The following is a 14,545-nucleotide window of genomic DNA, read 5'->3' on the forward strand; positions in this document are numbered from 1 at the left end:
AAAATACAGGTAGTAGAGATGAGATACTTCTGTAAAATCCTACTTTTTAGGATCTCCTACTTCAAGTAGGATCTCCTACTTCAACCACGTCACTAATGAAGAGGTCCACAACATCATCACCCAATGTGTTGGATCATATGAAGACCTCCTGATGACCATATGCAAGCTGAATTGGTATGGCCATGTAACAAGATGATCTAGCCTATCCAAGATCATCCTCCAAGGGACAGTACGGGGAAGAGAAGAAGAGATAGAAGAAGAGATGGATTGACAACATAAAAGCGTGGACAGGAATGGACTTCGCGGAGACTCAAGCACTGGCACACAGTCATCAGGAGTGGAGACAATTGGTTGATTTCTCATCAATGATGGTACCTCAACCACCAATGCGGTTATGAGAGTGGTGGTGGTGGTGTTGATTGATAGGTGCCCTGTATTGTAAACATGCAACAAATATTATTCTTGAATAGTTACCTCTAAATTATATACTCTGTTTTTTTCTCTGGTACCTATCCCTAGATCATGCCAGTCCTTGAACTTCTCTAACACAGGCACAAACATATGCATGCACGCACCTGCACACACAAGAGTGGGCCACAATTAGAGTAATCTCCGTGCTCTCTAACTCCTCCCTGGGCTGCAAATTCCATCAAGCAGGACAAGGAAAGAGGAGGGACTGTTGTCCACTCCCCTTCCCATGCTGGCCAGCAGAGCTGGTTTCATAAGGGACCATATATTGCATTCCCTAAAGGGGAGTAACAGCAGTCGCACTGTGTGCCAGGGGTCTATGGGAAGTACAATGGCTCTGGGAAACCCCACTGGAGCAGTGCAGGGCTGTGACTGACTCAAATAGAGCACTAGGTTTGTTAAACACCTTAAGTTAGTGGTGGGCGACCTGCGGCTCCCAGTGGATGGTCAATGTAAACAAATTGTCTCGCAGCCCGCCAGCGGATTACCCTGATGGGCCGCATGTGGCCCATGGGCCGCAGGTTGTCCACCACTGACTTAAGTGCTGCACACCACTGGGCTGGGACTGAAATGAGTTTTCTGGGGCTCAAGCTGTCAAAACTATTGCCTTTCCTATGTGACTGAGCTAATGGAGCAGTGGGGGCAAAAAACCTAACTGGCTTCGAGACTGAGCTTCATAAATTTTTGGAGGGGATGGTATGATGAGACTGCCTACAATGGCATGTAGCTGATCTGTGGCTGCTGGCAGCAATATCTCTAATGGCCAGTGATGGAGCACAAACCTGGGGAGAGCTCTGAGTCACTACAGAGAATTCTTTCCCAGGTGTCTGGCTGGTGGGTCTTGACTATGTGCTCAGGGTCATGATCATCAAATTTGGGGTTGTGAAGGAATTTCCCCCCAGGTTAGAATGGCAAAGACCCTCAGGGGCTTGGGGCACAGGGCACTTGCAGGTTTCAACTAATGTAAATGGCAGAGGAGGTAAGACTAGATGATCATGATGGTCCCATCTAACATTAAAGTCTGAGTCTATCTTGTTCTGCTGCCACAGGCAGAGAGGATGGGTCAGCCTGTGAGTTGTCTGCATTTGGGGTTGTGTGTTAAGCATAGCAGCTGTTTGGGACTTCCCTAAAGATAGGCCTGATCATTCCTGTGTAGAAATGTGCTGTAAGCATACAGTGGGAATTGGACAGTCACAATATCGGGATGAGTTTTTTTCTTCCGACTATGCCACCTTCCTGTTAGCCTTGCAGATAAGTATTTTGTTAATTTGCATTAATACCTTGGATATATTCAAGGTGCTTGCCCCCATCCTCTATTCTACAGAGCCATAGTAATTGGGCAGTTATGCTTAAGTACAGGAATGACTCTTGGTCTGCCTGGAGGCAGGTAATATTCCTCAGCTCATCCGCTCTGAAGAGGAAGGTGTATACCAGCCTAGGTAGCCAATTTTAAAGCAAATAATAAGGCTGAGGTTTACGGGCTCAATGGAATGTGACAGGTTGAGCTGGTATCCAGGATACATAGAGGGTGGGAATATAAACAAGGGCCTACCACTACATTCTTGGAATTTCACTTCAGCTGAGACAGGAGGGAGGTGAACAGGACTTTGAAGTGCTTGCAGATTCTTATCTAGATAAAAAAGGTGCAATCAGTGAGCACATTCCTCCTAAAGAAATGCACTTTACACTGTACATTACCTACCTATATCAGTGACTGTAGCCTGTATACTGTAACAAACTGCTTCTTATTAGAGGTTCTGTAACTTCCTTAGGAAGTTATTTTCTTCTGTAGCTCATGGGAGGAGGGTATAAATATTCCTCTGTTATTTTAAAGTGCATTTTGCCAGGAGGAATGGCTCCAAGTGACTGTTTCTCTGACATTTTTAAATGGAGTGCAGTAATCTGATGATAAAGTGTAATGTGGGCAAACATGGCATCGGGCAAGGTTAGAATGCTAGAGGAGATAGCAGCCAAATCAGAAACTCGGAAGTGTGTTCATTCTGTTGTAGAATAGCTATGGAAATCCTAATGCACATCCCAGCAGCGTATGTAGCTTCGTGACAGAGAAAATTATAGGACTTGCAGTGGGAGAAATCCCTTTCTCTACCAATATATCCAAAAATAATCAAACTTTTACCATTGATCCTTAAGTACGCACTTATCTTCTAAGCTCTACCCCTGCCGGTTATCTCACCCAGTATGCATAGAATAGTAGTACAAATCCCTCCCTAAAAATGCTTTCCACTCAACTTTTAAAGGGCCACTAATGTTCTCTTTAAATTCCTCCCTTCCCCACTCCAGCTATTGTACTTTTAAACTTGCTTTCAGCAGTGGCGATTTAGTGTTTACTATCTTACCACAAAATTGCTTTCGATAATCTGACAGAACTATGCAATGTGTGCGCACATAACTGTTTGAATAGCAGTAACTTGGGCAATGTCACTACGAGGACAACTCATGACAAATAACTTGTCACTGTTGTGTGCGTATGGGTAATAAAAAATCATAAATACGTGCATTCCATTAAATACAAAGAGCTTTCCAACTTTCACGTGATGATATGGTATTCTTGGCATTTAGCTTAGAACTAGGGGTATGCATCTGATATAAACTGCTTAAATCTATTTTATTTTTATTATCTTTCTGGAGGAGGGAAGGAGAGCATTCCCTGTACAGTATGGGCTCTTTCCTGCTCCTGAATAAGTCAATAGTAATATTCCCATTGCCTCATCCTGATCCCAGTAAAGTCCATATATACATATGTTCCAGAACAGTAGAAGAAATAGTTGCTAGACAGTGTACCTCTTGCTTATTTAGAAACACCATAGTATCTATGGGAGAATGAAGGGCATACTTATGTCTCTGTGAACTTACGTTCATCTTTCAGTTGCGGTTGTTGATGCCAAGAAAATCAGGACAATTGCATAGTCTCTTCAGACAGAGAAGGATCTGAACTCCATAAAGAGAGCTTAGATTTATATGCCACTGTCAAAACTTTGTTAATCAACTCTGGAAATTCATTTTCTCCCAGTATTCAATAGCACTTAGCCTTCCCAAAGTTATGCAGGACCCATTGTGAAGGCAACATCAAAGACATTTATGCTCTACTATATAAAAGTCAAGAGAGGAGAGAGAGAATCAAACACTGCTTCTTCTGAAATTACTACCAACCTCCTTTACCCTGAGCCAGGGGCATGTGCAGGAATAAAAATCTGACCATTCTTGGAGGGGCGCGTTCTGTGCCCTCCCCACTCCCACCAGAGCCCCAGGCTGGAGGAGCTCTGTGCCACTGCTAATTATAGAGGGAGGGCATGCCTCTGTGCATGCCCCTGCTCTGAGCCAATGTCCAAAGCCACAGATCTGATGTACCAACACCTTTGATCTCAGATTAATATTTTTTCTTTGGCTGTCTGCAATCTTCAACCGTATCTTATATGCTAATTATCCTATCTGTTGACACTGTGGTTTCTCGTGAACGTAATATTTTTTTACAAATATCCTGTATTTCTCATTTAAACAAGTGGAGTTACTTTAACTTAAATCTGTACCAGATTTCTAACTAGAAGCTTGAGTGAAATGCAGAGTCTTCAGTTTCTCAAAGCTTATTTTTAGTAGGTTATAATTATATAATCCCTTAAACCATTAATAATAAAAACAAACTAATAACCAGGCATCCTACTATGATAAGAACAAATCACTGGAAGGAGAGCATCATCAAACACTGACCCATCTATATGTTCTACCTCAGAGTTCTGAAATAAACAATTTGTGTGGTCATCCATGTATTGTTGTATAACCCACACACCTCCTGGGTGTGGTGCTGTCGTGTGTTTGTGTGTGTTCCCCAAGGAAATGGCAGAGTAGATCTATGGTACAATTCTTTCATGTCCACCCCTCTTCATCTCAATAGAGTTGTACTGTTGTGACTGAATGAAGAATTTGGTTCTGGGATCCCTGATTGGTCCTGAGCCTCTGTAGTTCCTATTGACATCTGGAGGCGGGTGGTGTCCAACTCTCTTAATCAGGCCTGTAGTTCAGACAACACAAGGAAGGATATTACAATCTGGTTTTGTAGTGTTTGGAGATGCTCCTTTATCTCGCTGGAATCTTTCAATAATTTCAGGAGTGACATGACATCCATTTGAAGAGCAATGGATTCTGATTGCAGGGTGAGATGTTATTTGAGAATAATAGGGAGAGCTTTTGTGCTTTAGTTTCAATAAACAAATTATCAAGGAGTGGAGAAATTATAAGAAGAAACTTTTGATAATTTTGTCTAGAATTTATGGGGGAGTATCACGGGGTGGCAGGATTTATGACTTGCATCGTGATTCAGGGCTCTTCTTAAACTCCTGCTGACCCATCCTCATAGTAGAAGGGTTTAATTTGCTGAGGAAATTTTTTCAGACCTGTTGTATGGGGGTAACCTCTTTACTCCACCACAGTATAAGAGGTGGGCATGAAAGAGCTATGATCAGATTGGGAGGTCCTGTAGGAACAGCGGGGCAGTTGTGGGCTGAGGTTTATATTCAGTTGTCTGTCACCCTCTTCCTGGCGTTTGGTTTCATTAATCAGTTTGACCTTATGCTCTGTTCATGCCATACTCCATATGAAGTCTATGAAGACATTTTTGCCCTTCCATTCCCATGCTTCCTACTAACAAGAATGAGTTTGTATTGAGTGTATAGAGATTGCTAATACCAAACTGTGTAAAATTTAACAGGTGAAAGTAAGGTTTGTACAGCACTCTCATATTGCTTTATTGTGTAGTCATTAGTTATTTAATGGTATATATCACTGTTAAGAGGTCAAGGATCAAATCATTGTAATAAGCAGCTTACATCTTGCAACATTTTTTAAAAAAAGCTTTTGCAATTGGGCTTTACAATTCAGAAATACAAATAGGAAGGCAATGTGGCCTAGTGAAGAGAATACTGGACTGAGACTCAAAGACCTAGGTTCTACTTCTGGCTTTGCCACTGAGTTGCTGGTTAACTTTGGGCAAGTCATTTCACTTCTTTGTGCCTCAGTGTTTCCATCTGTAAAATGGGGTTAATGACTTAACTCCTTTTGTAAAGCACTTTGAGATCCACAGATGAAAAGAGCTAAATCAGAACTGGGTCCTTGGTAGTGCCAGTCTGACTTGCTCTTTTCCACATTGGAACAAAGGGTAGTGCCAGAAAGTCTTACTTGTACTTGACAGAGGTTGCATGAAGGAAAGGTATGTAAATAGGCAACTTGCTAAATAAACATTCAATAAAATGTTTTGACTCTGATAAACTGAGATTTGTCACTATCTAGCGATACTGTGGCAGAGCAGAATGTGTATAGGCATCTTATATGAGGCTGGACCCATGTAGTATAGTGTGGTTTTCCTATCTTGTTGGACGGTTTCTATAAAACTCCCTAGGCTTTTTGCAGAGCCTTCAGGGTTAAAGCTCAAATATTTGCTAGACTCTTGGACTGATGATAGTGTAGATGCTAAGGGCCAAATCCTTCTCTTAAATGCATAGATGTGACTCCTATTTAGCCTCAAGTCGGGCCCCACATGTATATCCAAAGGTATTTAAAATGTGTCCTCATACATGGTTCAGGAAGGGTGTAGAAAAGGAAATGACTAGAGAAGCAGGCGGCTAAGAAACGGGCAGTGCTAGCGCTGCCTATGTGCTTATCTTTCAGCCAGAAATCAAATGTGGCAAATCCATGATATAAGCTGGAAGAACAAATTTGTGTTTAAAGTTCATGTGGGAGATATAAAGATCATATGCAATGGAGCAGTGAGGTAGCACAGGCAGAAGAATTGAAGGGGTAAGAGGAGTTGTTTACATTTAGGACAGACCAATAGCTAAACTCCAGAATGAGTCTCAATGCTTTTGACAAAAGACATTTTTCTCTTGTCTTGTTGAGTGCCTGCCTGGGAAATGCAGACTTACGCCATTTCCTTAAAAGAACAAATTGCTGGTGTCTGGGTAGCCATATGTCTCATTTATCAAATGCAAGTAGCAGTACCAAATCACTTGGGATTTGTCTTCACCATCAACAAGGTAGGTTTGTGTGTGTGTGATTGTAGGATAAGGTGTAGTGGGTATCACATTGCAGAATCCTAGTGGAGACAAGGCACCTATAGTTTTTACTGTTAGGTCGCTAGGTGAGGTCAACACTGAACCAAAGCCTGTGATTGACCTCACCTACCTATCTCACAGGAAAAACGAGAAATTTTTTGCCTCATTTCCAGCAGGATAGCTAATGCATGTTTGTTATCTCACTGCGAAAAAAAACACCTCCTTTGGACTGAAGACATGATCTGTTTCTTCCAATGCTCTTGGTGCCCATTTATGATTCTTGATCACAGACTGGTTTATTACTAGTACTGAGTTGTCATGGTTTGAATGTTTGTATTTCTCTTAGGTTGGACAATGAAAACTAATGAAGTCAGTAATGCTTGTTCACAGACAGTTTCACTTCCAGGTTCTCAGTGCTACAGTATTGGGGATATATTTGTTTTTAAGCAACTGTTTCTACTTGTATTCTAAAAATGTTGTGGGGTATTTTCATGGTCTCTGTTTGAAATATTTAATTGTTGGTTCAAATTTGAGTTGAGTATACCTTTAGAGGGACACTGGCAACTCAAAGTCTAAACACATTCTGTGTTTTCTAAAAGGAAAAAAAAACACTCACAAACAAAACCCCTTTGTTTCAGGTATGACCTTTCCTGGAGTCTCTTGCCAATTTTTGTGGTTTTTACAAGCACATTTGTTCTATTTCTTAAATATTTTTCTCTTCCCTGTGACTGTGAATTGCCCACAAACAAAGGCAATTCAATAAATATACTGCCAGTGTGCCATGAAGGATCATTCAAAATAATTACAATTAAATGATGCTTGTCCAAGTAAATGAATAAAACTTACATTGTGATAAAAAAAATCTCCTATTTTGGTGCCTACTTGCTGGTTTGCAAGTTTCAGTGATTACCTATTTGCACTAATGCCTGGGACACCTGAAATTCTTTTGCATCAGAATCTGTATGCAACTTCCCTTCTCTGTACAGGTCAAACTATAGATGTACTTCAGAAGTTTTTAATTATCAGTTAGACTTTATTATAAATACAACCTCTGGTTCATGAGAGTAAAACCAAGGTTGTAAGATTGTACTGATGAACCTGTCTCTTTGCCCCCTGAGCTTAAATTTCCCATGATGTTTTTGCACAGTTTGTCCATACACCCTATGCCCTCTGCTGGTTTTGACTTTCTCAATAGTTGATCTGAATTTCTATTTGTCCTGACTTAGGCATTCAAGGAAAACCATTACATCAAAACCAACACCAGGGATTATAGGGCTAATGCACAGTATAGTGGATGCTGCTTATTAGCAATCCTGACATTAACAACTTCTGGTGAATTGCAAAGTTTTGCTGGGAACCAATCCCATCCCATTGACTTAAATGTTAATAGGATTTGGATATTGGTAACAGCATGCTGCTTATTGACAACTTTTTGGTGTAAATTCCCTGGCTGCTGCCCTACAAACCTACCTGTGGCTAGAAGGGGTGACTGTGGGCAGGGCAGCAGCTGGGCTAGGGGCTGCAGCCCAGGTGTTGGAGTTTCCACAAGGTGTGTGGTATCTCTGTGCTCTTTGGGTTGTGCCCTGCCCTGGTACCAGGGGTCGGGCTTGGCGCATACCAGCACTTCCTTCATTGGCTGCAGCAACACACACCTGCTTGTGGCTCTACAGCCAGGGAAGGAAATGCTGGAATGGGCTGAGCACCAGCCATAGGCAGGTTTGTGGGACTGCAGCTGGAGAAGGAAGCTCTGGGACATGCCGAGCACTGGCTGCAGGTAGGCTTGCGGGGCTGCATTCAAAGAAGGCATGTCCCAGTGCTTCCTTTCCAAGCAATCCTGCTTTCCAGTTATTGGCAACCTTTGGATAATAACAACTTTTTGTTGAGAACCAAGACATTGCTAATAAGCAGAATCTATTGTATGTGGAGTTGGAGTCTCCTACATTAACCATTGTTCGACCAATTAACTAGGTGACTTGACTTTTTAAGCTTTCCTTACTCATTAGAATAGCTACTAAAGTCTCGTATCACACCTTTACTATGAAATCTCTTTAATTCGGAATAGAAAAGCCAGAGAAGTCCCTCGCCTAGGTTAAGGTGATGGATACTTTTCGGCAGATGGCATATCCACTAAACTTCTTCCTTGAAGACTGGGGGTCCTCACACTTTTTTTTAATTAACCTTATCTTATAACAGGTAATCTTAAAAATGCTGTGGAATACAACAGCCATGCAAAGATTTGATTCCATTATCTTAATCCTCCACTGCAAATTACATTGGTGTCTCTGCATTCATATTAGCTCAGTCTGATGTGGGGGACAGGGCTGATGTGCCCTGCAAGGTTTCATTTCATTTGAGCCTCAGTGTTTTTTGTGGTATCTGAAGAGACTGGGCAGGGAGCGGAAGATAAGCAAATGCCAGTTGATGATCTTGATGCCACTCTAAGGATTTGTTTACACAAGAGGTTTTATTCTAGTTATACCTGTATAACTCCCTCGTGGGGATCCTCTTTCTTATTCCTGAATAAAATGGGCCTTTTTTGATTTCATTTAAACTGCTTCCCAAGTAACATAAGCTAAACCAAGAAAAGATAATTTTATTATGGAATAAGAATGGCCACCTCTGTCGAAATTCACAGTATACCTTATTTATACTATTTCCCATTGTTGACAAGCCCTGATTCAAAGGACTGAGGACCAAAGCCTGAGGAAATGCAAAAGAAACCATCTCTAAGCTAATGGGCATTTGGGTTATTTGAATATAAGCAAAGATCAAACATTTCCAAGTGCTTTATGAAACCCCAAACCTGTAGTTTGTTCTTCCCTTCTGTGTGCCTAATTCAAAGGTTCAGAAGTTCAAGCTAGTTCTCTTGAGACTTTTTACAAATTTTTTTGTGAGTTTTCCAGAACCATATAGATTACTCTAAATACAGCATATGGATGGTATATTAAACAATTGTTCTGAAAATATTTCAGTCTCTGTACTGGGGTGCTGGAACAATTTGTATAGTGCGGGGGGCTGAGAGCCACTGAACCACACTGTAAACCATGTATATAATGGAAACAACTTCAAGCCAGGCAGTGCGGCAGCACCCCAGCACTCCTAGTTTCAGCACCTATGTCTTTTGTAGGCATGGGCGATGTGACTTTCATAGATTCAGTAGCACCAATATAATAAATTGCACGGGAATTGCCATATCAGGGCAGACCAGTGGCCTGGTCATCTGTCATGGCTAAAGTATTAAACTCTAGAGTAGGAGTGGGCAAACTATGGCCTGGGGGCCACATCTGGACCTTCAGACGTTTTAAGTTGGCCCTCAAGCTTGTGCCGGGGAACGAGTTCCGGTGCTTGCCCTGCTCTGGTATTCCAGCTAGGGGCTTGCCCTGCTCTGGTATTCCAGCTAGGGGCTTGCCCTGCTCTGCCTGTGCTGTGGCTCTGCGCAGCTCCCAGAAGCAAAGGCATGTACCCCCTCTGGCTCCTATGCATAGGGACAGCCAAGGGACTCTGCAGCTCCCATTGGCTGGGAGCCATGGCCGATGGGAACTGCAGGAGTGGCGCCTGCGGACAGGGCATCGTGCCTAGCCACCTGGCTGCGCCTCCACGTAGGAGCTGGAGAGGGGACATGCCGCTGCTTCTGGGAGCTGCTTAAGCTAAGTGCCACCTGGAGTCTACACTCCTGACCCCGTCCCGCACCCCAACCCCCCACCCTGATCCCCCTCCACCCTACCAACCCCTGGGTCCCAGCCTGCAGCACCCTCCTGCACCTCTACCCCTCATCCCCCGCCCCACTCCAGAGTCTGTATCCCAAGTTGGAGCCCTCACCCCCCCTCCGCACCCCTGTCCCAGCCTGGAGCCCCCTCCTCCACCTTGAACTCCTCATTTCTGGTCCCGCCCCAGAGCCCGCACACCCAGCTGGAGCTCTCAGCCCCTCCCACAGCCCAACCCCCAATTTCATGAGTATTCATGCGCTGCCATACAATTTCCATACTCAGATGTGGCCCTCGGGCCAAAAAGTTTGCCCACCCCTGCTCTAGAGGAAGATGCAAGAAACCCTTTGGTTGATAATTTACAGAATAATCTGCCCGTAGCAAAAGTTTCTTCTTTGCCCCTATTGGTCAGTAGTTGGAATATGTTCAGAAGCATTGGGTTCATATTCCTGATAAATATTTTAGCCCAGCTAATGTTACTCTGGTCTTAACCATAAAAGGGCTCCATACATATAAATGCTTAATCTGCTTTTGAATATTGCTAAGCTTTTGGCCTCTGTCGCGTGGCAATGAATTCCACATGCTAACTATGTACTGCGTTATTAAAAATCCTCTTAGTTTTGAAGGGTACTGCCTTTCACTAGCTCGCTCCTTGTTGCTGTATCATTAGGATAAATAGAAGCCTTGACATTACATCATGCCTATGATTTATTTCCTTTGTAATATTTTCAGTCTCTCAGTGCCCCTGTCTTCATTGTGGGTCTCCCAACAGACTCTTCCTATTTCTGCTATATCTGTTCAGGTACAAAAATGCACAGTATTCCAGGTGACTGTTTATCACTGATGGCACTAAATTTTCAGTTTACTATCTATCATCTTCACTTGTGGTGGCTGCTGCACACTGAGTTTATATTACTCATCCTGTACTGAAATACAGGCTTTTCCTACGTGACTACTTCATTTAGAATCCAGCAATGTGTGTTTTAACAGGTGTTTCCTAAACTGCATCCACCAACAATCCACTATCTGCCAAGAGAATACTAAAATAAAATGAGATTCTTAAATATAAAATGTCTTCACACTCAGTGGGTGTGAGGAACCAATAAGGCCAAATTGTGGCATTTAGCCACTATCCTGTGGGCAGGGGAGGGGTGCCATGCAAAGCTGTACCACCTGTGCAGAGAAACTTTGTCTCTGAGGGATGCTATCCCTCTCTAAGTGGCTGGGTGCACGTTGGGACTAGGCTTGCTGCATGGCCTTTACAACGATACAGCTTGTTTCCTCTGGTGCAGCTGGCCTGAGTATTTGGCCAGTGAACCCCTTTGGACAAACTCTGGGAGCACTCCTTGTGAACTGCATTTATGACAGGCCCTTCCGTGGGCCATGTAAAGAGAACCAGAGGCTCCCTGCATGCTCCCCCTGTGTATCTATTTAAGGGCCTGTCACAGTCTCTGGCTCTTAACACAAATTTAGCATGATTGGGGCCCAATTCTGTGATTACTGTTCCTACCTTTAAAGGAAGGGCAGTGGAACTCCTCGTGGACCCAGATGAACAGATCCCCAGTGATCACAAACATGGGGAGGGAACAACTTTTAAGTATGTCACTCTGTTTTGAACTTTTCATATTTGTCTAATTCCTTAAGTTGATGGACTAACTGATGAGTTGATCAGAGCCCAGAAGAATCCAATTAAAAAACAAAACTTTCAATTTAAGCTGTTTGTGCAAGACAAATTACTTGACAGATGGAAATGTTTATATGTGCTCCAGAAGCATAAAACACTAGAGGGATGAAGAGGTTTGGCCAATTGCACTCCTCATGTGAGTAAAATTGTTCATGTGGCAATGACTGTTATATATCATTTGTGGCATGAATGAGTAAAAGGCACGGTGGGTACAAATATGTTGCAAACCTTGGGCATACCCCTATTCATTCATAATAGCTTTGTGAATGAGGACAGGCTTCATGGTCTTGATAGCCAAAGTATTTTGTGGAACGAGATATTCTGAGGCTTTCTGAAGGAGCAAGGGAAGAGTACTTTGCTCAATTTAATTGGGAGGCTGTTCCAGGCACAAGGAACAGAATGAAAAGATAAATCAGGAGTGAACAAAGGGAGCAGTTGAAACCTTGAGTATGTACCAGTATCTATATGTGACTCTAACAGCATTTATACTGAGCTCCTCACAATAGTATTGGAGCCCCTTTCAGCAGAAACCTAAAGAGTTGGCTGGAGTGCCCTGCTTACTTTGTGCTTCAAATCTGAAGGCTACACAGCTTGCCAAAGCTAATCCGTTCCCATAAGCTGCTCCCTGTAAATCACTGCTGGAGGGTTACATATGTCACCATCAAGACATTATTATTTTCAAAACTAATGACTGTTTCATAACCAAGTATATTTTGAACATGCCTATGCTAGACTTGAATTTAAGATTTCCCACTATGGCATCAGTGGTGTTGAGAGTGCTAATGTAGGCAATCTGCCAATCTCTAAACCACTGTATGGTGGTGCTGATCAAAGCAGGAATAGACACGGTGAAAACACTGGTGGCTGCTTGTGTTCAGTCTACACCAGTGTATCTAGCAGTGGCAGCAACACTGTGAAACCTGAAGAAAGTGTTTTGGCCTCATCTGTGGTGAAAGACAATCCTTCATGGCCGAAAACAACCAGCCCAGTTGCATGTTAGTCTTCCTTGAAACTGTAGCATTAGCATTTCTCCACATTGTAATACAGCACAGTAAAACGTTTCAGGTAATTGCACAAAATTAGTGAATGCTGACTGGATTTTTTGTTGTGCTTTTTAGTGCTTCACCTGAAGAGAGAAAGCTATAGTATTCATGCTAACATACAGTGACAAATTCCAAAACAGTTTCCTGAACTGGAATTCAGACTACTGGCTAGAATGGAAGGCACTGAATTATGATGACTGTAAAACAAGTGTGAAGTTCCTAAAACTATCTGTTCCATCATTCTATTATTGATAGACATGAACCCACATTTTAGGGTTATGTTGTGACTTGAGACCATCTCTCCTACGATTTTGTATAGATTCTGGCTCTGCTATTCATGACAATGAGTTTTGTATAATAGAGCAGGACTTGAAAATTCTCCATTCACCTCCATAGTGAGGGATGGTGAGATGAGGCATTAGAAAATTATAAAGACATTAAGCTCATTTAGTTGTAAAAGGAACCTCCCACAAGTTGTGGTCTCTTCTTGAGTCTGTGCAAAGATGGCTCATAGCTTTGCCAAGGAGCTGCAGAGTGAAATTTAAAAATAGTTAATTTTTTTCCTGATATTGGGAATTCTTGGGGAACCAGTGAAACTGTCAGGAATCAAGTCAGTTTCATTCCGCCACTCCTTTGGGAAATATATGAACAGCTGTTGAGGAAGACAGTGGAACTACTCACTGTAGAGGAGGGCCCAAAGAAAGGAAGCTGCAGGAGGGAGAAAGGAAGAACTCTCCTTTCTGCAATATTCAGGAGACTGGGGAATGTGTAGTGTTAACATCAGTGGTAATAAAGGAAACCAGTCCTGAGGAATACTGCTGTCTGCATTCCTTTGCATCACTTGTAATGACTTTTTTATTCTGGTTTTGGTGTATACTCAGTTCATGACTACAGACATAATTCTTAGATTTGTTTCACTCAAACAGAAGTTTTAAAATGAGCTGCAGCATTTGCCAGAGCTGTGACTGCAGCCTTAAAGTAGATAAAGGGCATGATCCTGCTCCCCCAGTCCATCATCTTAGTGACACCAGGGTCAGGCCTGTAATGTCATACAAATTCACAAGCATCAAAGTTCTGTGTTAAGGGAGCCAGAAATTCAGAGAGAATGTGAAGCAGGAGTGGCTATACTCAAGGCTTAGAACAAAGTCCAAGTTAAAGTCTTCGAAATCTTGTGCATTTGATCTCTCGTTCAGTTTCCTATATGGTTATATGATAAGCTGTGTGTAGCATTTTTCACTAAGCAAAACCACTGAGATCTTGACTGTAAAATTCCCCAATGTGTAGATAAGGAAATGTAAATTTCATGTAATTTGAGTCCTTTGTTCCTATAGCATTCTCCCTGCTTGCCTGGAAAGAACTTTCTGACTCACAGTTTGTGTCTGTAAGCATTTATCTATTTTAGGGATTCTTAACATTTCACAATGCTGTTCCTAGTGTTCATATGTTATAAGAACATTCTCAAGTGTTATACCTTTTTATGAAATAGCTTGGGTAAAAGCTGTGGTCGGAATAGGTAAAGAGGCTGCCCACTTGCAATGCATGCACAGACTGGATTAGAAAGCTATACCCCATCGGACAACTCTG

At 42.4% G+C, this 14,545-nt stretch overlaps 1 protein-coding gene across 1 annotated transcript in view; it reads left to right on the forward strand.

Annotated features, from left to right (window-relative positions):
* The window catches only part of WWC1 (WW and C2 domain containing 1), a 139,906-nt gene that overhangs the window by 28,899 nt on the left and 96,462 nt on the right, over positions 1 to 14,545 (forward strand). The window lies entirely within an intron of this gene.

Source organism: Eretmochelys imbricata, chromosome 8, assembly GCF_965152235.1.
Source record: "Eretmochelys imbricata isolate rEreImb1 chromosome 8, rEreImb1.hap1, whole genome shotgun sequence".
NCBI classification, from domain to species: Eukaryota; Metazoa; Chordata; order Testudines; family Cheloniidae; genus Eretmochelys; species Eretmochelys imbricata.